The sequence below is a fragment of the Callithrix jacchus genome, chromosome 3 (genome assembly GCF_049354715.1).
Source record: "Callithrix jacchus isolate 240 chromosome 3, calJac240_pri, whole genome shotgun sequence".
NCBI classification, from domain to species: Eukaryota; Metazoa; Chordata; class Mammalia; order Primates; family Cebidae; genus Callithrix; species Callithrix jacchus.
Window position 1 is genome coordinate 73,099,723 of NC_133504.1, and position 26,945 is coordinate 73,126,667.

At 35.7% G+C, this 26,945-nt stretch overlaps 1 long non-coding RNA gene across 2 annotated transcripts in view; it reads right to left on the minus strand.

Moving 5' to 3' along the window:
- Window positions 1-26,945, minus strand: part of LOC118152207 (uncharacterized) — a 177,952-nt gene that overhangs the window by 2,819 nt on the left and 148,188 nt on the right. For both annotated transcript variants that reach the window (XR_013533397.1, XR_004740661.3), the window contains 2 exons: window positions 18,275-18,324; window positions 568-689 (listed from right to left, as the gene is read on the minus strand). This is a non-coding gene — a long non-coding RNA (uncharacterized LOC118152207). The remainder of the gene's footprint in view (window positions 1-567; window positions 690-18,274; window positions 18,325-26,945) is intronic.

The following is a 26,945-nucleotide window of genomic DNA, read 5'->3' on the forward strand; positions in this document are numbered from 1 at the left end:
AAGTGCTATTTAATAACTGATTTTTACAGTGCTAGTTTACATTTATTGTACCAGGAGCTGTGCCAAGTGTTTTATATATAGTATCTCATTTCACATTCACAGTAGCCTTTTGATATTGGTAAAAATATCAAATATAAGAACACTGAGATTTGAAAAGCTCAGGTGATTTGACCAAGCTGGGAGTAAGAAAGGCTTAGATCTCCCTGGATGTTCTGACTCCACTTGTATTTCCACCCCAGCTGGGACAATGATGTCACTTTAGATTGTAGCATTTCCTGTTTCCTCTCCTAACAAAGTAAAATGTGATAATCGATTCAGAATAGTTTTTTTGAGCATTGAATTTAAACTGTTCAGTGTGTGTGTGTGTGTGTGTGTGTGTGTTGGATATACTGACTTAAGACAGTGGCCAGGTATGGTAGCTCATGCTTATAATCCTGGCACTTTGACAGGCCAAGGCAGGAAAATCACTTGAGCCCAAGAGTTTGAGGACAGCCTGGGCAGCATAGGGAGACCTCTTTCTCTACAAATAATAATAATAATAAATTAGCTGGCTGTGGTGGCACATGCCTGTAGTCCCAGCTACTCAGGAAGCTGAGGCAGGAGGATTGGTTGAGCCCAGGAGGTCAAGGCTGCAGTGAGTGATAATTGGGCCACTGCATTTTAGTCTGGGCAACAGAGCAGGACCCTGTCTGGAAAGAGAGAGAGAGAGAGACAATAGTAAGTATCAACATAGTGTAGATTCTGGAATCCATATACAGCTACGAGTGGGAAACAGCCTCTTAGAGCCCCACTTCTATTTTATGGATCTAGCCCCACCCCACTTCCTCTGAAGACCTGAAGACCTTGCCTATGCTGCTCAGTTTTTTTGGGAGCAGATCATTTTTCACTTACAAACATTTTCTCCACATGTGGTATTCAAATCATGGACTATTACAAGAGATGTATATAAGCCAGGGCAGTAGTTTCAGAGAATAGAAAATATGGCTTCATTTTAGCCAACAGCTTAGAGAAGAGTTCAGCATGGAAGAAAAGGTATTATCTGTACAAATATTGCAATTAGAAAAGTAGTTTGAATAAAGCAGTTTTAAACAAATTTTGTTGACTGTAAGGACATGATAGTCTAAGTTACATTTCTGGGCGCATAAAAAATATATTATAAACTCATTCACACAGAAAATATATACATACATATTCACTTATTTTTGAATTACTCTATTGTATGACCTAGGGAAATGTTACTTCTATTATGACAAAGAACATTGTTTTAAATTTGGCAAGCTACTTTCTCCTAACTCTATTAAAACTAAATGATCCCTTTACAATGCAATGTGTGTATATAATATGAGTGATCACCTCTTTGTTCAGTTCAGTCTTTTCTCCTTATGCTTAGTCTCAACTCTGTCTTGAAAATAATAAAGAGCACATGTTGGCTGCTTGGAGCCAGTCGTCTAGGCGACTCCTATCATTTTTATATTATTGGTTTGCTGGTTGTAATTGGCTTTATATAAATGAACTTTCACTTCATACTTCCTTTCCCTTTAAGGCTCAGATTTAAAAAGTTAGCTCCTTCATGGACCTTTCCAGAACCCCAAGAACTATTACCCTTTCTAAGCCTCAGTTCCCACAGTTGTTGGTACCTCTTTAAGCGCTCCTGGTACAATTTGTCTTCTATTATTTTTGATAAATTTTATATATTTTCTCTTATCCAGTAGTGCGAATACAATATATGGATACAATGTGTGAATAGGAGTTTGATTTATTTCTATTATTCTGTTTGTTAGTGTCAACAAAAACAGTCAAATTGGAAAATATTTGAAGAGATTTATTCTGAGTCAAATATGAGTGACCATGGCCCATGACACAGCCCCCAGGAGGTCCTGAGAATATGTGCCCACAGTAGTTGGGGTGCAGCTTGCTTTTATACATTTTAGGGAGACATGAGAAATCAATCAAGTACATTTAAGAAATACATTGGTTTAATCCAGAAAGGCGGGACAACTCAAAGCTGGGGCTTCCAGATTACAGGTAAATTTTCCGACTGACAATTGGTTGAGTTTGTCTAAATATCTGGGATTACAAAAAAAAAATGCTTAAGTTAAGAGAAAAGATTGTTGTGACCAAGGATTTTGTTTTTGTTTTTGTTTTTGTTTTTTTTTAAGGATGAAACTATGGCTTTTTATTTTCATGTGGATAATTCAAACAAAGTCACTAGTAGCCTTTGTTCAATTTTTTTTTTTTAAAAGAAACCCTAAAAAAAATCTTGAGCTTAAAAGAAATCTAAGTCTGCTGCAGGAGCCTGGCTGGAGGATTCCTATTTTTATAGATGAGAAATACAATGAAGATTTCTCTTCAGAGTGTTTAAAGAAGGAATGGTAGTTTAGGGGGCTTATTTCCCAGGCTCCAAGTGATTTAGGGGTGGTGTCACAGTGCTAGGTATAGGGTGATAGGACAGTGATCACTGCCGAGAGCCTTGGAACGGATCTTGCTGTGTTGTGACCAAGGTTTTTCTGAAGTCTTAGAGGGGCTGCCGTTAGAGAAAGTAGATGACAAGTGTTTTCTATCCCGACCTTTATAAAGTACTAGACTCTTAGTTAATCTCTTCAGGATTGGGAGGACATGGGAAAAAAAGATCTAGCTATGTTAATAGAGATTATTTAAAGATGCACGGTTTTTCCCACAAAGAACAGTTTTGCAGGGCCGTTTCAAAATATGGCAAAGAAACATGCTTTGGGGCAAAATATTTTGACTTTCTTCTTTGTCACATAGTTGGAAAGTAAGAGTCAGATTGGAAAGTAAGTCACGATGTATAGGATCTGATGAGAATTTATGGTTTGTAAGGCATCACTCTCCAGACTCCTAAAACAGGAATTAGGGCAATATAAAAAAAATCAGAGCTTGGTCCTTATTAGCAAGACCAGCACTGTCCTCTGTGTGTATGAGTCATTTAAACTTACTGGCTAAATAACAATAGAAAATGTTTATGTTTGTGTTTGCTTATGGTAGACTTTTATAAAAATTATTTCTTCTAATCTTCAGAACTATTATCTTCCATGTACAGTAAAGTAAACTGAGGCCCTGGGAAATGAAGCACTTTAGTTTTAAAAGCTGGTAAAGTCTACTGCTACACCCTGCCGGTAAGTCTTTTTACTTATATTTGTCATATTCCTCTTTCTTAACCTTTCAGAATGCTTTAACATAATAATTAATATACCTAGTATTTTTATGACTGTTAACAATTCATACTTATTATTCCTAATATTCTACCTAGATGATATAAAGATAAAAAGATACAGATAAACTTTGCTGACCCCCAAATTCTCTTCCTATGTACTGAATTTCAAAAACAAAAAACCTAACCCTCCTTTATGGCTTAGAAAGCAAAACTAGGATTTCTATCCCCAGAAGGCAACAGTTAGAATACCTTAAGCTACGACTTTAGGGAAACCTTCTAGTTATCTTCCTAAACTAGTCAGAGTAGTGAGCAGTATTGTGGCTGATGTTATGAAGCTGACAGAAAGAAGCATCTGACAGATGAGCATGGGTGTATGTGGCAACCTTCAATTAACTGGGAGAGAACCCAGACCATAAGCCCTGTTCTTCTGATTTCAGCCCCCTTGGCATTGCAAAGGACTACAGACCATTGCATATGATGGCAAGAAATGTTAGTTACTAGTGTTTGAAACTGCAGGTTGTCTTAAAAGAAAAAATGTTAAGAATGTTAGGAGGTGTGTGTGTGTGTGTGTGTATGTGTATTTTCTGGGAATAAGACAGGTAAGCACATTATTAAGCAAATAAGGATGAAAGTTGTTTCCTGATAGGAATCTTTGGCTTCAAAAGAAGACCTCATTTGGCAAAAATGAAGATGTGTAGTTAAAACACTGACTGTCTACTTTAGGATGGGGCTGCAGAAAATTTGAACCCATCTCTCCACAAAAGGTGATGAATGGGGGCTTATGATCATCAAGAATAAATATAAGGAATAAAAAGAGAGCAGCTCCATTAGCTTATTTTTTCTACTTTTCTCCTAGCTAACCTGGGCTCTGCTTTGCTTGTGTCAAGCAGCTCTGAAGAACTCTGTCTGTAGTCTGTATGCCATTAAGTGGCAACAGTTCAGGGAAATTCACATGAATAACAAAAGACAAAAAGCATGAGTATGATGGGCCCCACCCCAGGACTAAAAATGTGTGGAAACATCAAGGGAATAAAAATGTGTCAGGTAGCAGACTTTGTTAAATGCCTTCATGATTTTGATCCTACAGAATACTTCACAGGAAACATTACATTACATTAATCAAAAATTCCCTGGAAAAATAACAGATAGAGGAGGAAAAAAGATGCATAAAGAAAACAAACAGAAGATCTTGAAAAGCTAGGAGAAAAAAAAAGGAGAAGAAAGGGGAACTAACGCAGAAAAAAAGAAGGTTAACATACTTTGCATGTTAGGGAGAGGTTGGATGCCACTGTTTACTGCCTCAGAGGCTACTAAGAAACCTTTAAATAAGATTTCTGTCTGGTTTGGAGCAGTTTGAGGAATAAATGTGATTAATCATTATTTCAATTCTTATGAAGAAAAATAGCACATCCAGATAAACAACCATCTATCCAATTTTATTCAACGAATAGGTGAAAAAAATCTGTGAAATCTATGATCACAAAAACACTGTAGTAGAGTACTCAAAATATCAGAAGAGTGTTTAAAAAGCATACATGCGACTAAACTAGAAATGTGATAATTTACTAGGTAGCCATCTTAAGTGAACTGCTTTGCAATATTTCTTGAAAGAATTAAATTAATTTTGTGCTTTCTCTCTCAATACCTGAATTTCCTAGGATCCTATTTTGGAGAATTCATCTTTCTTTCTTCTATACATCATAGTTTTGCTAGTTACCCAAAACCCATTTAAACTAAGTTTTATTGAAGAAACAAAACAATACTGAGGTTAAAATAAGTTTCTAGCATTATTTCTGCAAATATAAATGGGTGTATAAGTGACACACTTCTCTAAAACTTCAGTAGCAACTATTTTTAGGGAGTATGATAAGATTTTATTTTGAGTAAATTCAATTTGAAACCTCAAAATTGAAACAGGCTTGGCATTTTCTCATCACTGGCAACCACCCATGTTATTAAATAAGAAACCTGAGAACTATTTTTTCCATGAAATTTTTGAAATACCCACAAGTGGCATTAAATGCTATTTGGGTATGCCAACACAGTCTTGAATCTCTTTTGGCTGAAATGCTATCCAAGGACAAATGATGCCAATTTCCCTATGTGCAGGTTCATTCCCCCATCCCCACTTTTGTTTCCTTCAAGAATGTGTACTTGAGATCAGTCCCAAGGAAGCTTCTTTAAAGCACTGCCAAATGGCCATGTTTCAAAACAATGTACTATATATTGCATGTGTGTGTTTAAATATACTCCAAATTCTTCTTTTCATGGGATAGTGCTAAGAAATTAAGTTGCTTTAGTTCACTGAAGACTTCCCGTAAGTGATAAGGCTTTTCTGTTTTCATCAGTTACTATAAAAAAATCTTCATATAATCATTTATTTCATATTATTTTTTAAGGGTCTACTATGTGCCTAAGAAAAAGACATAATTTCTACTCTGAAGGGATTTATAATCTTGGGGAAACAGGCAAGTAAGCAGGTTGCTAAAAGGTAGTCAAACAAATATGGTGACAGAGGCAAGAATAAAATATTGTAAGGGTCCAGAAGAGAAGCATCTAATCCTGTGTTAGAGAATAAGAAATGCTAAATGTTCACTGAAAGTATTTGAACCTTAGCAAGAACATAAACTTTTAAATAACAATTTGACTCTATATGTATGGGTCAAAGTTAAATCCACCAATTAGCTAGATGATCTTGAACAATTTCCTTATCCCCTAAGTTTTGCTTTTATAAAATAGATATAAAAATATTTATACAAAATACTTTGGTAAATATTAAGTGCCTAGTGCCTTTTGCTTAGAATATATTTCTAGGTCTTTTGCTTAGAAAATATTTGGTTAGTAGATATTAAGTTCCTGATGCCTTTTGCTTAGAAAAAACTTTTCCCCAAATATACATATAAAAGATATAAACATTTATTGCATGTATGCTGAGATATCAGCAAAACAATCTAAATATTATGAGATCCAATAGAAAATGTTCCTTTTAAAAATCTTTTTAGTCTTTTTATGTTGTATTTGCCTATAAAAATTTGTTAACTACAGAAAAACATCAGGTATAACAATGAAAGTTGTCAATATTTATATAAATGCTATTAAAAAAACTATTCATGATGGTGTCATCACAAATATATTTTGGGCTCAGTAAGTTTTTAAAAGCTATTTAATCATAGTTTTAGATCCAAAGTACCTGTTTGATAAGATGAGATCACTTTGTTATTTAATGTATTATTTGCCAATAGAAAAAAATTTAAGTGGATTGTACACAGTTTCAATAACACGGAAATTTCCAAATTTCCAAAGTCTTAAGATCTTTTCCAAAGTCTTAAACTTCGTCTTGACACACTCACACACAGGCAGATTTCAAAAACATGCAATGTCTAGGGTATATTAGGTATAGAAAGAAATGCAAAATATGTGTAGATATGGTTCCTGCTCTCAGCAAAACTGATGTGTACATGGTGGAGTGCTTAACGGCAGAACATAGGTAGTAAGGTGATGGTAAGATCATTGGAAATGGGATTAACATATAGCTAAATAGATATGAGGTTCCCGGTTTTTCAAAAAAAAAAATTGTTAATTCTTGTTTCTATACTTTCCCCTCTCTAATCCATTCTCCACACATCTGTCACATTGTTTTTTAAAAGTTATTTATTATATCATACACAGTTCTTGTTAGAAACTCTATGATGCCTTTCACTGAACTTGGGACAAAGACTAAAATGAATACTATGGTCTATGAGAGTCTTCATGATCTGGTCTCTGCCTGTCTCTCCAGTCTTATTTATAAATATTTTCTCTCCTTTATTATGCCTGGACTCATATAACTCTTTATTCTGCACAGGTCAAAACTTATTCTCCCTAAAAGGCTCATACTTGGCTATTTCCTCAGCTTTCCTTTAATGTAACATTTAATCTTGAGTATTTCCTCATAGAATTAAACAGGTTTTAACAATCTGACTTCTAATGGCTACATGGATCACAAGTTTATATCATTGCAAAGAGACATCTTTAGTTTCCGACCCTAGAAAACATTCTTCACTTTTATGAAAACTTTTCTTTTAATCACTAATTTACATTTACTCTCAACCTATGATTTGGGTCAGATTGTTTTTGCTCAAAGTGCTATAGATAGGTCCTAATTACTTTAAACTAATCAACGTCCCTTTGCTTTCTGACCACAGAATTCTTCAGTACAGGGCATCTGAAAGAATTTGAGTCAATGCACAGGAATATTGTCCTAGGAAATATCATTTAAAAAAATCAAGATGAAGAACAGAATCTGGGGCAAAAAGATTAAATTATTGATAGCATGTTGTGAATACTGAAACATCAATTTCTGAAACTAGAACTTCAGGGGTTTTTAAAATTTAAATTATTATAAAAATGCTATAGTAATAACTCAGCAAGTCTGTGTCCTCATGTATGATTATTTAAGAAAATTACTAGAAATTGGATTAAGGATCCAAGGGTAAGATTATTTTTTAAGTCTTTTAATAAATGTTCCCAAGCTGATTTTAGTATAGTTGGTAGTAATTATTCCCAGGATCAGTGGGCAAGAGTGAGATTCCCAACTTGAAAAAGAACATTCTTAAAGAAGAAAACAAAATCTTTGCTTTGGATTTCTGAAGGAATTACATACAAGCAGTATGAAAATAAAGTTGGAAACAATTTGTATTCTTTTAAGTAATAAAAATAACAAAAACTTAAACCTATTTGAAGACAGATCATATCCCAACGTTTCTGACATTAGAAAGTTTAGATAATTATGGATGGATGGACATTAGTTCTAAATAGTAAAAAATACAGAAGAAATTGAGACTTTATAGCCCAGGTATCTAATAGATACATGCATTTAGCCAACAGACAATTTACAGAATTTGCTTGTTTTTTAATAAGCATTTATATTTTAGTTGACTACTTTGTATTATACTCACATAAAAATGCTATAAAATATATTTTATTTGTCTGAGCCCAAAGGCCTCTTTTGAAAACCAAATGAGAACTAGCCAATTAAAACTAAAGAAACAAGCAAACTTGGCAAATTTGGTAATTTGCAGGATTGCCTGGTTTATTGGCATCTGAAGAACTGGCTTTTGGCAAAATGATCTAGACACAAATCTAATGTGTAAATTTTTATGAGGGACTTTCTAGGGAGTTATTCTTTATGTTCTCAAATAAGTAGATCTCATAAACAAAAAATAGGCTTGAAGGGAAGAAGGACACATTTCAATTGGACATAAAGACAAATGTGCTAATTTTAAGGATGATAAAACATTGAAATGGGTTGGGTTTCCATATGCTGAGACATTCATTTGCCTGCAGTTATCTCTAAAGTTCTCTTCCAGGCTCACAAAAATAATGTCTCACCCAAATCAATTCAAAGAGAAAGAAAAAGTCAAGTCAAAGACAACAGAGACAGATAAAAAGTCATAAAGCATGGTATGGGTAGGACAAAACTACAGAGATTTTAAGCATTTCACAAAATTAGTGGGAGATCAGGTATAGAGACAGATATAAATATGATGCCTATACCTGGTTCTCTTGAAGCAGAGCCTGCTTGGCCATTCTGGTGCAAGTTATTTATTGGGAGAGCCCTCTTGGGAGAAAAAGAGCAATGGAAGCATGCTGTGGCTTCCATTTTCATGTGGAAAACGTTAAGCATCAATTTGGTCTCAGCTGGAGTCTTGCTTCAGCCTTTAGCTTTGGGGCTGACCCAGGAACAGTCCTGGAATCTGAAAGTTCTTCCTTATCTGTCAACCATTGTCTGGGGGCTGTTGTGACATTCCAAGTAACATGGCTTTCATTGGCTGAAAGCAATTTTCCACACTAGGAGGCAGCTGTGAGCTATTAGCAGCCAATACTACAGGAGAAGGGCAGGATGGTGACTGCCTAAGTAAAGGGCACCTGGGTGGGGGCACGGACAGCTTCTAATGTATATTTTACTAAATGTAAATATAGACTACTAGATATATTCTTCTCTGGTCTCTCTAATTAGTATTAAAAGTATTTACTATTTACCTTCATAATGGTGACTTTTAAAATCAGGTATTAATGATTGTCAAATATTTTAATTGATATATTTTTCATGTCATAAGGGAAAGAGTGAATATTGTGGAAGAGGAAACTACTTTCTGAATGTCTAGCATTTCCTTGACTTTTTTTGATTTGTAAAATTCAAATAAATTTCATCTTCTACCCTACATATACCTATGCTGATTTTGATGAGGAAATGTTTGATGTTATAGAAAATTTAATGTATAGTAACTTGTTACCAAATATTTTATTAAAATTGATGCTTCAGGAGGATACTTTAGATTTGTTTTGTGGTTTACTTTGGCACCCTGAGGATATGGGTACGTTGTTTGAGAACGCAAAGCAGTGTCATCAGCCATAGTAAGTAGCTGGTAATCTAGGGGTTTCTATGAATATTTTCATGCTTACTAAATTACAGGGGCATAATCAAGACAATGGTGACATATCTTTTGTTGTTCATCAGTTCGTGTCATTGATATTAAGGCTACAGAATTGTTTTTCACTAATAGATGCATCTAGCATACTAAAGACTTTTTATATATAGATCTTTTTTTCTTTTCCCTATATGTCTTATACTTGTGTCATTTGTTCCATCAAAATATATTTAGACTTATATAGTTATTATCCTTAATGTAGCTTGTGATTGTTTACTTGAATTTCATTCTGACACATGCAGTGGGAGTACGAAAAGATTTTAACCAATTTTATTAACTTTGTGGAATAGCAAATGAGCTGAGTTAGACCACAAAATGCTGGAATGGATTTGAAGACTGGCAAGAATATTAATTCTGACTGACATCCATGGTGTTTCATTTCAGGTTACCACTCAAATAGCCAACAAGTAGTGCAAAGGTCACAAGAAATGAGAAACAAATAATTCACTTGAAACAGCTCTGCAAAGACACTCTGTTTCTCAGAGACACTTCCATAATTCAGGAGTCAAAGTAGCCCGTAGGTATTAAGAATCCTGTTCAGTGAGAGCAGCCAAGAAATGGGGCTGTTTCATCCAGTAGGCTTGGGCAGAGGCCACATTGGCACTCAGCTGTCTTCCTAACAATACGGAAGACAACACTTTCTATGCTGCAGACATATCTATTTCTGCTGTTGAAGATCCTTGAGTGAGCAGGCTTATCATGGGGCCAAAATACAAGAAATAAATCAACTAAACCCATTTCTAGACCAAAACAAAATAAAATAAAAAAACCCACACTATATAGGAATACTCTAAATTGCATGTTAAACACTGACTCCAACTGACTAGAAGACTGTTTTATCAATTTATTGATTCCACAAAATTGGCCAAAGGCTAAATAATCAGTATGAATCAGTCAATGTGCACAGATTCAGTATGTCCCACTAAATAGGGAAAGAACTCCCAAGATACCAGTAACATATTTTATGTGGCATATAATAAGCATGTTACATGTATTGAGAGAAATTTATTATATTTTCTGTGCATCCTTACTTTTGGAAACAGGATTCAGGGTTTTGTTTTGTTTCATTTTAAGAAATTAATGCATTTGCTTCAAATTGGAGTTTATTCTGCTTACAAAAAATAAAGGTTTTTTTTTTTTTGTATTTTTAGTCTACCAACTATTAACAGATAGGTATTGTTAGGAATTCCCTTCTGCCAACCAGTCTTATACTTTTCATCCCATAGAGCTCAGGGTGAAAACCTTACATCCGGAAATGCTTCTATTTCTCTTCTCTTTTCCTCTAACTTTCTCTCTGTCTCTGTTTTTCTCTCAAACACTCACATATGTATCTTCTTGTGAAAATAGATATAGACTTCCAGTTTATCCAGATATTTTTGGATAACAATACTATTTTAAAGAATTTCCAGCTGGGTGCAGTGGCTTATGCCTGTAATCTCAGAACTTGGGGAGGAAAAGGCAGGAGGATCACTTGAGGTCAGGAGTTTGAGACAAGCCTGGCCAACATGGTGAAACCTCATCTCTACTAAAAATACAAAAATTAGCCTGGTGTGGTGGTGGCATCTGTAATCCCAGCTACTCAGGAGGCTGAGGAAGAAGAATCACTTGAAACCAGGAAGCAGAGGTTGCAATAAGCCAAGATTGCGCTACTGCACTCCAACCTGGGCAACAGAGCAAGACTCTGTCTCAAAACAAAAAACAAAGCAAATGTTTTTTAAAAACGTGAAACAACCAAAAAGAATTTCCATACTCACTAAAATTTTATCATCTGCATATCTGCGTCTGTTGTGTGTGTATCTGAGAATGTAGGTGGGACTGCAGGTGTGTGCCACCACTCCCAGCTAATTTTTGCATTTTTAGGAGAGACGGGATTTCACCATCTTGGCCAGGCTGGTCTTGAACTCCTGACTTCCCGATCCACCCACCTCAGCCTCACAAAGTGCCAGGATTACAAGCATGAGCGACAGTGATTATTTATCAGGGAGTACTTATTTTTGGTATCATTTAGAGTTAAGTCAGTAATTGTGTATCATGTGCATTTTTATTTGTTAATAAGATAATTCATTCACCTCTTGCATTTTACTTGTTTTTTTCTTTACAGGTTGGAAGTTGTTATATATCTATATATTAATATTTCATTTATTACTGCAAGATTAATCAGACCAATTTAAGACATTTTGGATTTCCTTTAGAGGCCAGAGGTATACAATTCAATCCAATTATTTTATCCTTTAAAATTAATATTACCTATGTAGCATAAAAATAAATTATTCTATAAGAAAATAGTTTAATTTCATTCCCCAAACACATTTTAATAGGCACTAAAAGATGAATAATGAATTAGATAACCATGGACCCGTAAGTATGTATATTGCTTGAGGAGATGCAATGAAAATTCCTAGCACAATTTTATTAGGCTAATTTTATTATTAGCAAAATTATCTGAAAAAAAATTAAAATTGTACTAATTTGGGCTATTTAGTAAAGAAAGCAACAGTCAGTGGAAAATAAATTTTTGTTTCTCAAAAAGCTGATTATAAGCCATGTTTATATATGGAAGGAGAAAAAAACCAGTTTGGACTACTATATTCTGTGGCCTAGAAAATCATTCAGTAGCAATACTATAAAAGCTTGTTCACTGCTTTAAAACACGGAGATTAGTCAAGCACAGGTTGCTCATAACAACCAGGCTTGATAATTCACAATAATATTCTTCCTGAACATTTTGAGCTTTGATGCTATCAGGATTTTTTCTCTAGCTTCAGAATCATAGTATTAGAATTTGAGCTTAAATTATCCATTAATAACTTTTTGGCCAATGCTATTGAAATACAACACTCTGGTATCTTCACTTTCACTCATCACTATACAATATACTCCTATTTTTAGTGTTACACTAGTTTAAGCCATTTTGAGTGCTGTTTTTCTTTAAATACAGGTATTATTCCAGATTTTCACTTGCAAATGACAGAAATCCAACCCAATGGCTTAAGTGGAAAAAGGGAGACTTTATGGGCACTGATAACTAAACCACAAAAAGAATGCAACCCAGTCTAAGTCTCAGATTCCCCAACCACTCTGTATCCTATTCTGTATCTAGCTGTATGTACTCTTTAGCCTTTCAAGGTATAGTGGACTCTTGTTTGTAACTTCACCAGTATGCATGCCACTTTCCTCCAGATTTGCTTGAAAATCTGTATGACTCTGGAGATGCTAACTCTAGCCCTGACAACAGAAATCAAAGTCATACATTTGACAACAAAGGGGGGCCTTAGATTGTGCCACTAGGCTACTGTGACTTTGGCCTTTTCTATATTACTGTTTTCCTTTTTTTACTGAGATAAAATTCACATATCATAAAATTCACCCTCATAAAGTGTACACTTCAGTGCTTTGTAGTATATTCACAAAATTGCACAACCATTGCCATTATCTAATTTCAGGACATTTCATTATCCCCCAAAGAAAACTTTTATACATTAGAAGTCATTTTCCATCCCCCCACTGCTTTTCTCAACCCCTGAAAATTACTAATCTATTTATGTGTCTATGGATTTGCCTACTATGAAGTTTCATACAAATGAAGTCATATATTTTTTTGTGTATGCCTGGTTTATTTAACTTAACATAATGTTTCCATGTTCATTCATGTTGCACCATGCAGCAATACTGCATTTTATGGCTAAGTAATAGTTCTAGTGTATGGATGTATCACTTTTGTTTATCTATTATCCATACTTTTATTCATCAGTTTATTAGAGTGTATTTGTTGTTGTTGTTCCTTTTCAGTTGTTTCTACTTTTTGGCAGTGATAAATAACATTGCTATGAAAATTTGTGTACACACGTGTCTGAGTGAACATATGATTTCATTTTGAGGGGTGTATGACAAGGAGTCAAATTGCTAGATCATATAGTAACTTTATGTTTAATTTTTTGAAGAACTACCAGAGTATTTTTCAGTCCACTTCACTGTTTTACATTCCCATCAGTAATGTATGAAGCTTCTAATTTCTTCATATTCTCATCGGTATCTGTTCCTTTCCATCCATTTTATTCTAGCTATCCTAGTGAGTTTGAAGTGATACTTTATTGTGGTTTTGATCTGCATTTTCCTGTGGCTAATAATGTTGAGATTTTTTCATGTGCTTGTTAGTTACTGCATGTCTCTTTAGAGAAATGTTTGTTCTCATCCTCTGTCCCCGTTTTATTGGGCTACTTTTGTTATTGAGTTGCAGGAGATATTACATAGTATGGAGACTAGTCCTTTATAAGAAAGATGGTCTGCAAATATTTTCCCCTATTCTATAGATTATATCTGACCTTCTTTATAATGTTCCTTGAAGTACAAATGCTTTCAATTTTGATAAAACCCAATTTGTCTATTTTTTCTTTTATTATTTGTGTTTTTGGTGTTATATCTAAGAAATCATGGCCTAATTTAAGGTTACCAAGACTTATAGCTATTTTTTCTGCAAGTGGTACAGGTTTACATTTTATATTTATGTTTGTAATCCATTTTGAGTTAATTTTTATGTATGCTGTTAGGTATGGATCCAATTTTATTCTTTATTTTGTGGATATCCAGTTGTTCCAGCACCATTTGTTGAAAGATTATTCTTTTCCCATTTGATTTCTTTGTACCTTTGTCTGAAATGACTTATCAATAAAGGTAAGAGACTACCTTGAACTCTCAATTCTCTTTTATTTATCTATTTATCTGTCCTTATGCCAGTACCTAATTTTTATATCTTTGTGGTAAGTTTGGAAATTGTAGTAATTTGGGAAAACGCGATTTCTCAAATTTTGTTCTCTGTTTTTGAGATCAATTGGGCTATTCTTGCATTTTCATCTAAATTTTAGGATCAGCTCATCAACTTCTCTAACAAACTTATCTGGGATTTTGATTGCGATTGCATCAAATCTAGAAAAATTTTGTTAATATAGCTATCTTAATGATATTAATTCTTCTAATTCATAATGATGGAAAGCATTTCCATTTATTTTGGTCTTCTTTAATTTCTTACAATGATTATTTTAGTTTTCAGTGCACAAGTTTTCCAATACTTTTGTTAAATTATTCCCAAATATATTTATTATTTTAGATGCTACTGTAAATATGTTTTAAGAATTTTATCTTTGGATTATTCATTGTACTGTATAAATAAAATTGATTTTCATTAATTTTATTTAGACAATCTATTATCTAAATTAATTTATTGGCTCTAACAGTTTTTATTATTACCGTGGATTCCCTAAGATTTTTTTGTGTCTCAGATCATCTATAAATAGAGTTAATTTTACATCTTCCTTTCCAATCTTGATACCTTTCATTTCTTCTTTTTATGCCTATTTGTACTGGAAAGACCCTCCAAAAAGGTTCACTAGAAGTCATGAGAGCAAACATCCTTGTATTGTGCCTGATTTTAGGGAAAAAGCTTTCAGTCTTTTGCCACTAAGTAGGATGTTAATTGTGGTCTTTTAATAAATATTCTTCATTGAGTTGAGCTTCCTATTTCAAGTTTTTTGAGTATTCTCTTTTTATGAAAGGGTGTTGATTATTTTCTAATGCTTTTCTTCTGTGTTTATTGAGATAATTGGCTTTTGTGTTTTATTATATTAATGTGATTTACTATATTAATGTAGTATACTATATTAATATATTTTTATATTTTAAATAATTCTTGGATTCCTAGGATAAATACCACTGGACTATGGTGGATAATCCTTTGTATGTTGCTGGATTCAGATTGTTAATATTTTATCATGGATTTTGCATCTATATTCATAAGAAGGATAAGTCTGTAGTTTTCTTTCTTGTAATGTTGATGTTATTAGTTTTTATATCAGAGTAATACTGACCTCATAGTTTGAGTTGGGAAATGTTCCCTTCTCTTCTAGTTTTTTGGATGAGTTTGTGAAGGATTTGGTATTAATTTTTCTTTAAATGTTTAGTAGAATCATCAGTGAAGCCTTCTAGTCCTGAATTTTACTCTGTGGGATTTTTTTTTATCAATAAAAGGATTATAAAGGGAATACAATGAATATTGTATATACAATATATATACAATGAATATACAATATATATCGAATACATTTGTATTCGATAACCTAGATGAAATGATATCCTGGAAACATGCGAACTACCAAAACTCAAGATAAAATAGAAAATTGAAATAGATATAAGAAAAGAGATGAAAATAATAATAAAAAAGACAATAAGAAAACTGCAGACATATGTCCCTGATTAATATACATGCAAAATCTATAATACCAAAAGCATTTATTTATTTGTTTTTATTTACAGTTTTTATTTGTTGATATCTCAATTTGGTAAGACATTGTTCTTATATTTTCTTTTAGTTAGTCACAGGTGGCTTTCTTTAACTTACTAACCATGTTTCAAATAGCTGATTTAAAATATTTGTTTAGTAGGTCCAATCTTGGTTTCATCAGGTACAGTTTCTGTTGACATTTATTTTTACTATTTATTTCTTTGCATGTCACATAATTTTTATTTCAAAACTGGACATGTGAAATAATAGTGTGGCAACTCTAGAAATTAGATTCTCTCCTATCTGTGTGTTTTGTTGTTGCTATTTTCTTTGAACTGCAGCCAAGAGCATCTTAACTGATACCCTTCTCTATTCAGTATAATTCATGGCTTCCAGTTCTAACCTCCAGTCTGATTTTGAAGAACTAGATTTAATTCAAAAACTCCTGGGATAAATTCAATTGGCAAAACCTGGATGATTTACCCATGTTCTATACAATTACTATGGTAAGAGTGTGCAGTCCTTTGATTGTTCCAGCTGAGTAGTCAGATGGAAGTAAGAGTGGAACTGTGTCTGGAAGCCTCCACCTGACCACATGATTACAGATAGGAAAAAACAGTTTTCTCAAAGTAGAATTATATTGTTCTGAATAGACAGGATAAAAAAAATCCTTGCAAAATGCAGTTTGTCTTTCTCAAAAGGAATTGTGATTTATTGGTAATTACAATATGGCAAAATCAGGAGAGAAGCTATCCTGTGTCCTTAGTCTACTTTGGTTTCTCCCTTGTTCCACACTCCATGATTGTTATTATAACAAGTTTCATAGCCCTAAACTCTGTGAATGAACTTTACGGTTAGGACTTCTCTGACCTGTGGCAACACTGAAGGGCTTTGATGTAAAGGCTTCTGGTGGGAGGAGAAAGAAGTACTAAAGAAAAAAAATAAATGGAATTCTACTTGTCAGGAAATGTATACCTGATTTTTCATGGATAATATAAATAATGTGATCAAGCATATGCTGCCAAACATCTGGCACACCACATAAATTCAAAAACATTTAGCAATCAAGCAGTGATTTTTTATTTAGAAATTCTGATAAAGCTATATTCATGATTGCATTTTAATCAAGTTACTATATTGCCTTTGAATGTTATCATAATTTCAAGGTTTAAATAATGATTGTGTTTTTGTGTTTCATTTGCATTTAGAAAAAGCAATTATCATCCAATGAATGGATTTTGATGAAAATGGCGTGGAGAAGTAATTATCTAAGTTCAATTCTTATACATAATCATAAGCCAACCTTTTAAAGTTTAATGAAGGTTTTGCCTCAGTCCACCCTATTACCTCAATGTAGGCAATAGTGCCATTAATTCAAGTGGTGCAATATTCTTGATACAAATTATGACTAGGAAACTACACTAAACAAAGTAGAGAGAGGGGTATCTGGAGTCCCTTGTGGGCTGATCCTATTTAGGCTACGGGCATAATTTAAAAGACTAGATTTCTAATAAGAATCATTTCCATTCCGCTTTTCCTGTGTAGAAATAAATATTTCATGACTTTCGGGCTGTCTGAAATTCAGTCTCGTTCTATATCCTGTCTTTTGGAGCCATTGCCAGTACAATCTCAGAAGCTGCAGACGACAAGGGGTTGATAATGAAAGTGAGGTATGTGCTATAGCTATTTGCTGTGTATTTTACCTCCCTTCCAGCTAAACGATATCAGCGGGAAGACAAGCGGCTGTTTCTCTGCAAAGCCCTTGATGATTATTTACTGGAACAAACTTTTTGATTCACAGATTCTCAGAGATAGGTACAGCCTTATTTAATACAAGAATTTCTCTTACATTCTTAAATTTTGTCATTCATCTTCTAAATAGATTCACTGACTGGAATCCACACTTCCTGAAGACACAATCCATTCCTATTGCACATACCTTTTAGAAACCTCTTCATTGTATGAGCTGCAATTTAACTTCTTAAAAGTTCAGGCATTGCACTTGTTTTATCTTAAGTGGAGAGGGAAAACTGAGAAACTTCATACAAGGTTTCACAGAAACATTTCAGTTTAGATATTTTTGTTCAGGTAATAATACACAGTATTAGAAAAGTGATATAAATACTGCTTTTGCCCTTCATTGAGATATTTGACAGTTTCTCATTATTATGAATGTTGTGAAAATATAGGCTAAGTGGTAAGATTAATTCATACTACGTAAAGGCCATCCAAAGGGTGCCTATTAATGGATTTCTGTGAACTTGGAGTTTGGATGCAAAAGGTTTTTTTTTCTTGGCCCTGTCCCATTCGATATTTGTGTCAATACTTTGAATTAGAATTAAGAAAGAATATACTTACCAATATGTAGATGGCATGATGTAGAGAAGAGGCGCTTTTATGTATAACAACTAATAAAATAAAAAATATAGCACATTAGTTGTACAGGCTAAATCTAATCATAAACTTTTAATAAGGGTAGACATAGTCCTTTTCAAGTAAACATTGGAGGTTTATAGCTTAGAAACATGATATCAAGAAAGCCTAGAAACTTTAGTTGACTGAAAGAATATATGTACTCTTATACAGGAGTTAACAAATTGAATCCCACTGTCTGTGTTGGTAAATGACATGGTATTGAAACATAGCTGTCCTTACTCATTCACAACATGACTAAGGCTGCCCTCGTGCTACAACAGTATTGCATATTGCAAGATGAATTTGTGGACCAAAAAGCAAAAAACATCTACTATCTGGCCATTTATGAAAAATTGTGTTGGCCTTGATCTAATGCAAATAGTTTTTGTTAATACATATAGATGATCCATGTATATGGAGGTAATAACCCTTGATGTTTTTGGCACTACTGCTTAGTTTTATCCTTTTTAATAGTTTCAGTTCTGGACTCCACATTTTGCGAAGGACATTACCAACTATCCAGAAGACAGTGATAGGAAATGTAGAGGGGCTGCAAAAAAGCCATGTTACATGAAGAACTATGAAAGAATCTAGAAATAATTTCTCTAGAGGCAAGAAGATTCTTAGGAAATAAGGTAGCTATATTTGTGGTTTCAAATACGTGAAAAATAATTGCACAGAAGTTATTTGCTATATTATGAAGCTCTAGAGAGCAGACCTAGGAAAATGAGTTAATGAAATATATGGAGTTAGGGTTTAGCATATTAAAGAACAATCTACTGATTAAAATTATCCAAAAATAAATTCTATTACATTGGGAGGGCATTGTTTCCCTCTGTGGAGAGAACAGAATCAAAAAGGCACATCCACATTTTTGGATATGTAGATATGATTTTAGAAACAATAAAAAACATACTCTTTGATAACCTTTTTGGCCCCTGCAAATGCTGAGACTGTACTATTTTATGTCTGCTACCAACCACAACTCATTCAGACTTCATTTTGTTGTGACTGGCTTCCAGCTTTGATCTCATCTGTTCCTTGTCCTGGGCCTATGTGGTTTGGCAGGAATCCCTTGAGACACAAGCACCTACCACAAGTTCCAATTACCTAGTCCTAACGTCTTATCTATAAGACTTTTCTCTTAGATGGAATCCCACTTCAATTATTTTATCCAAATGATTGTAATTCTGGCCTCTGGCTAGACAGTGGCAGCCTAGTCCTAATTGAAGGCCTAGGATCATGCTCATTCATTCAAAAAATATCCACTTTTATTTTTTGTTTACTTTTTTAAAAAGTAATAATTTTATTTATTTATTTTATTGCATTTTAGGTTTTGGGGTACATGTGAAGAACATGCAAGATAGTTGCATAGGTACACATGTGGCAGTGTAATTTGCTGCCTTCCTCCCCTTCACCTATATCTGGAATTTCTCCCCATGCTATCTCTCCCCAACTCCCCATCCCCCGCTGTCCCTCCCTATTCCTCCCAACAGATCCCAGTGTGTAGTGGGATCTACACTTCTCACTGTTCAACACCCGCCTATGAGTGAGAACATGCGGTATTTCATTTTCTGTTCTCGTGTCAGTTTGCTGAGAATGATGTTCTCCAGGTTCATTCATGTCCCTACAAACGACATGAACTCATTGTTTTCGATTGCTGCATAATATTCCATGGTGTATATTTGCCACATTTTCCCTGTCCAGTCTATCAACGATGGGCATTTAGGTTAATTCCAGGCCTTTGCTATTGTAAACAGTGCTGCAATGAACATTCGTGTGCATGTGTCCTTATAGTAGAACAATTTATAGTCCTTTGGATATATACCCGGTAATGGGATTGCTGGGTCAAATGGAATTTCTATTTCTAAGGCCTTGAGGAATCGCCACACCGTCTTCCACAATGGTTGGACTAATTTACACTCCCACCAACAGTGTAAAAATGTTCCTTTTTCTCCACATCCTCTCCAGCATCTGTTGTCTCCAGATTTTTTAATGATCACCATTCTAACCAGCGTGAGATGGTATCTCAATGTAATTTTGATTTGCATTTCTCTAATGACCAGTGACGATGAGCATTTTTTCATATGTTGGTTGGCTTATGAAACATATATATGTTTCATATATGTCTTCTTTTGTAAAATGTCTGTTTATATCCTTTGTCCACTTTTGAATAGGCTTGTTTGTTTTTTTCTTGTAAATCTGTTTTAGTTCTTTGTAGATTCTGAATATCAGCCCTTGGTCAGATGGGTAAACTGCAAAAATTTTTTCCCATTCTGTTGGTTGCCGATTCACTCTAATGACTTTCTTTTGCCGTGCAGAAGCTGTGGAGTTTGATTAGATCCCATTTGTCTATTTTGGCTTTTGTTGCCAATGCTTTTTGTGTTTTGGTCATGAAGTCCTTGCCCATGCCTATGTCCTGAATGTTTTTGCCTAGATTTTCTTTTAGGGTTTTTATGGTGTTAGGTCTTATGTTTACGTCTTTAATCCATCTGGAGTTGATTTTAGTGTAAGTTGTCAGGAAGGGGTCCAGTTTCTGCATTCTGCACATAGCTAGCCAGTTTTCCCAACACCATTTATTAAACAAGGAATCCTTTCCCCATTGCTTGTTTTTGTCAGGTTTATCCAAGATTGTATGTTTGTAGACATGTTGTGTTGCCTCCAATGCCTCCATTCTGGTCTATATCTCTGTTTTAGTACCAGTACCAGTACCATTCTGTTTTGATTACTGTAGCCTTGTAGTATATAATGAAGTCTGGTAGTGTGATGCCTCCCACTGTGTTCTTTTTGCTTAAAATTGATTTGGTTATGCGGGCTCTCTTTTGGTTCCAGATGAAGTTTAAGGTGGTTTTTTCCAGTTCTGTGAAGAAGGTCATTGGTAGCTTGATGGAGATAACATTGAATCTGTAAATTATTTTGGGCAGTATGGCCATTTTCACAATATTGATTCTCCCTAACCATGAACTCGGAGTGTTTCTCCATCTGTTTGTGTTCTCTCTTATTTCATTGAGCAGTGGTTTGTAGTTCTCCTTGAAGAGGTCTTTTACGTTCCTTGTTAGTTGTATTCCTAGGATTTTTTTCTCTTTGTAGCAATTGTGAATGGCAGTTCGTTCTTGATTTGGCTCTCTTTAAGTCTGTTATTGGTGTATAGGAATGCTTGTAATTTTTACACATTGATTTTGTATCCTGAGACTTTGCTGAAGTTGCTTATCAGTTTCAGGAGATTTTGGGCTGAGATGATGGGGTCTTATAGATATACTATCATGTCGTCTGCAAATAGAGACAATTTGGCTTCCTCCTTTCCTATTTGAATACCCTTTATTTCTTTTTCTTGCCTGATTGCTCTGGCTAGAACTTCCAGTACTATATTGAATAGGAGAGGTGAGAGAGGGTATCCTTGTTTAGTGCCAGATTTCAAAGGGATTGCTTCCAGTTTTTGCCCATTCAGTATGGTATTGGCTGTTGGTTTGTCATAAATAGCTTTTATTATTTTGAGATATGTTTCATCAATACCGAGTTTATTGAGGGTTTTTAGCATAAAGGTTGTTGAATTTTGTCAAAGGCCTTCTCTGCATCAGTTGAGATAATCATGTGGCTTTTGTTTTTGGTTCTGTTTATGTGGTGAATTATGTTTGTTGACTTCCGTATGTTGAACCAGCCTTGCATCCCCGGGATGAATCCTACTTGATCATGGTGGATAAGCTTTTTGATGTGCAGTCGCAATTGGTTTGCCAGTATTTTATTGAAGATTTTTGCATCTATGTTCATCATGGATATTGGCCCGAAGTTTTCTTTTCTTATTGAGTCTCTGCCATGTTTTGATATCAGGATGATGTTGGTCTCATAAAATGATTTGGGAAGGATTCCCTGTGTTTTGATTATTTAGAATAGTTTCAGAAGGAATGGTAACAGTTCATCTTTGTGCGTCTGGTAGAATTCGGCTGTGAACCCATCTGGACCTTGGCTTTTTTTTTTGTGGTAGGCTCTTGATTGCTGCCTCAATGTCAGATCTTGTTATTGGTCTATTCATGGTTTCGACTTCTTCCTGGTTTAGGCTTGGAAGGATGCAAATGTCCATGAATTTATCCATTTCTTCCAGGTTTACTGGTTTATGTGCATAGAGTTGTTTGTAATATTCTCTGATGATGGTTTGAATTTCTGTGGAATCTGTGTTGATTTCCTTTTTATCGTTTTTTATTGCATCTATTTGATTATCCTCTCTTTTCTTTTTTATCAATCTGGCTAGTGGTCTGTCTATGTTGTTGATCTTTTCAGAAAACCAGCCCCTGGATTTATTCATTTTTGAAGAGATTTTTGTGTCTCTATCTCCTTCAGTTCTGCTCTGATGTTAGTTCTTTCTTGTCTTTTGCTAGGTTTTGAATTTTTTGATCTTGCTCCTCTAGCTCTTTCAATTTTGACGATAGGGTGTCAATTTTGGATCTCTCCACTCTTCTCATGTGGGCACTTATTGCTATATATTTTCCTCTGGAGACTGCTTTAAATGTGTCCCAGAGATTCTGGTGTGTTGTGTCTTCATTCTCATTGGTTTCTAAGAACTTCTTTATTTCTGCCTTCATTTCATTGTTTATCCAGTCAACATTCAAGAGCCAGTTGTTCAGTTTCCATAAAGCTGTGCGGTTCTGAGTTACTTTCTGAATTCTGAGTTCTAAGTTGATTGCACTGTGGTCTAAGAGACTGTTTGTTATGATTTCCATTGTTTTGTATTTGCTGAGGAGTGATTTACTTCTAATTATGTGGTCAGTTTTAGAGTAGGTGTTATGAGAAGAATGTATATTCTGTGGATTTGGGGTGGAGAGTTCTGTAAATGTCTATCAGGTTTGCTTGTTCCAGGTCTGAGTTCAAGTCTTGGATATACTTATTAATTTTCTGTCTGGTTGATCTGTCTAATATTGACAGTGGAGTGTTAAAGTCTCCCAGTATTATTGTGTGGGAGTCTAAGTCTCTTTGTAAGTCATTACGAACTTGCCTTATGTATCTGGGTGCTCTTCTTGTTTATCGATCCTTTTACCATTATGTAATGTCCTTCTTTGTCTCTTTTGATCTTTGTTGCTTTAAAGTCTATTTTATCAGAGATGAGAATTGCAACTCCTGCTTTTTTGCTCTCCATTTGCTTGGTAAATCTTCCTCCATCCCTTTATTTTGAGCCTTTGTGTATCCTTGCAGGTGAGATGGGTTTCCTGGATACAGCACATGGATGGGTTTTGGCTTTTTATCCAAGTTGCCAGTCTGTGTCTTTTGATTGGTGCATTTAGCCCATTTAGATTTAGGGTTAGTATTGTTATGTGTAAATTTGATACTGCCATTTTGATGCTAGCCTGCTGTTTTGCCCATTAGTTGATGCCGATTCTTCATTTTGTTGATGCTCTTTACCATTTGGTATGTTTTTGGAGTGGCTAGTATTGGTTGTTCTTTTCTATGTGTAGTGCCTCTTTCAGGAGCTCTTGTAAAGCAGGCCTGGTGGTGACAAAATCTCTGAGCACTTGCTTGTTCGCAAAGGATTTTATATTTCCTGAACTTATGAAGCTTAGTTTGGCTGGATATAAAATTCTGGGTTGAAAGTTCTTTTCTTTAAGGATGTTGAATATTGGCCCTCACTCTCTTCTGGCTTGTAGGGTTTCTGCTGAGAGATCTGCTGTGAGTTCTGAGGGGCTTCCATTTGTGGGTAACCTGACCTTTCTCTCTGGCTGCCCTTAGCGTTTTCTCCCTGGTGAATCTGACAATTATGTGCCTTAGGGTTGCTCTTCTTGAGGAATATCTTTGTGGTGTTCTCTGTATTTCCTGGACTTGAATATTGGCCTGCCTTGCTAGGTTGGGGAAGTTTTCCCGGATAATATCCTGAAGAGTATTTTCCAGCTTGGATTCATTCTCTTCGTCACATTCTGGTACATCTGTCAAAGGTAGATTAGGTCTCTTCACATAGTCCAACATTTGTTGGAGACTTTGTTCATTCCTTTTTGCGCTTTTTTCTCTAATCTTGCCTTCTCGTTTTATTTCATTGAGTTGATCTTTGACCTCTCATATCCTTTCTTCTGCTTGGTCAATTTGGCTGTTGAAGCCTGTACATGCTTCTTGAAGTTCTCGTGTTGCATTTTTCTGCTCCATCAATTCACTCATATTCCTCTCTACGTTGTCCATTCTTGTTATCATTTCGTCAAGTCTTTTTTCAAGGTTCTTAGTTTCTTTGCATTGAGTTAGAACATGTTCTTTTAGCTCACAAAAGTTTCTCATTACCCACCATTTGAAGTCTGATTCTGTCATTTCACGACACTCATTCTCCATCCAGCTTTGTTCCCTTGCTGGTGAGGAGTTGTGATCCCTTGTAGGGGGAGAGGTGTTCTGATTTTGGGTGTTTTCCTCCTTTTTGTGCTGGTTTCTTCCCATGTTTGTGGATTTATCCACCTGTCTTATGTGTAGTTGCTGATTTTCAGATTGGGTCTCTGAGTGGACATCCAGATTGTTGATGATGAAGTTATTTCTGTGTCTTCGTTTTCTCTCTAACAGTCTGGCCCCTCTGTTGTATGACTGCTGAGGTCCACTCCGGACTCTGCTTGCCTGGGGATCACCTGCAGCAGCTGCCAATGATCTAGTAGTAAGGGTAACTACCAGTTTCTTCTTCTGCTATCTTTGTCCCAGAATGATGCCCACCAAATGTCAGTCTGATCAGTCCTTTGTGAGGTGACTCTTTGGATATATGCAGGTCAGGGAGCTGCTTGAGGAGACAGTCTGTTCTTTATAGGAGCTCAAGTGCTGAGCTGTGAGCTCTGTTGTTCATTCAGAGCTCCTAGGCAGGTATGTTTAAGTCTGCTACAGCAGAACTCATAAAGCCCCCTTTTCTTTTTCCAGGCGCTCTGTCCTGGGGAGTTAGGGCTTTATTTATGAGTATCTGCTATGCTGCTGCCTCTTTTTTTTCAGAGCTGTCCTGCCCAGCAAGGTGGCAGCCTAGACACTGTCTGCCTGCAGAGGCTTTGCTGAGCTGCTGTGCACTGTGTCCTGCTGCCGTGTGAACTTCCCTGCAGTCCTGTTTATATGGGTATGGTTAGAACTGCCTCGGCAATTGTGGCCCACCTCTGTAATGGTGGACTCTCTCTGTTATGTTGGGTTGCCTCGGCAACGGCAGGCTACCTCAGCAATGGCGGACTACCTCCCTAGGGGTGGAGTGCCTCAGTAATGGCGGACGCCCCTCCACCACAGAGCTGCACCATCCTGGGTTCAGCTGTGCTTGCCGTGAAACTCTCAACCCTGAGCGTTTCCAATTGCTGTTTTTTTGTTTGTTTGTTTTTGTGGAAGTGGGACCCGCCAAGCCTGATCACCTGGCTCTCTGTCTCAGAGCCCTTTTTTTTTAAGTTGAACGGTTGACTGTCTCCCAGGTGTTCCAGTTGCCTGCTGAAAGGGCGCCAGGATCTGTGTGAATTTGCATGCAGCGACCCACTGAGCCAGCTGAAACAACTGCGCTGCCCAGGAATCTCCTGGCCTGGCTCCATTTCAGACCTGTTTAATCAGATGAATGGGCGAATCTGCCTTCTCAGAGCTCCAATTGCCAGCTTAAAAGGGCAACCAGACCAGTGTATTTTGTACAGAGAGCCGCCATGCTTGGGCGCCGGCTGAAACAGCTGTGCTGGACAAAACATCCATGCTGGCAACCTGTAGGGCTCCTCCGCCTGGGAATCTCCTGGTCTGTGGGTAAAAAAGATCCATCTGGAAATGTGGCATCCACTCACCCTCTTCGCTTTCACTAAGAGCTGCAATCCTGAGCTGCTATCCTGAGCTGCTCCGAAAGGGTCACCTTGGATCTTCTTCCCATTTACTTTTTTTATTAGCACCATTTACTTGCTTTAGAGCAACAAACATCTATTGAACACCAAACAGATATTACTGTAGGATCTGGGGATTTATTATTATTCATAAATGATCCTAATCTGGGCAGAATCTTATATGAGCCACTTATTTTCTTGTCCACTTGATACCTAACAGGGATGATATTTCTAATATCTACCACTTTGTGCTGCTTAGAAATAACTGCTACATTTCACAAACACTGAAGTGATGCCTACTACTTGTTAGGTACTGTCCTAAGCAGTTGGTAATATCCAATCATTTAATCCTAATAACATGTCTACAAAATAGACATCATTATTATTCCTATTTTACTGATGAGAAAATAGAGACAAAAAGAAATTCAATAACTTGACCAGGGTCATATAAAAATTCAAGAGCCAGGATTCCAACATAGGTAGGCTTGCTAAAGCCCCTGTTTATAGTCACAGACGCTAGGTTGAGTGAAAGTTCCATTAGCTTAGCTGGAACTGTTTCCCTCTCCCTTTTCTCTTTTCCCTGGTCTTCTTTATATAGCCTAGAAATACTTTCAAGGAAAGCCATCCTGTGGGAGGCAAAAGCCTGGAAAGTCATGGTTCTTTTGAGTTTCAGCAGGTACTTGTCAGATAAGGTATGTAATGGACCTTGGCGTAACCATAAAATGGCAACTCAAAACTCTGCTTAACTCCACCATATTGATCTGTTAGAAAAATGGAGGAGGAGAGAGAAGAATCAAAGCAGGATGGGAGAGAATACTTAATTGTAAGTGCAATCATATAGA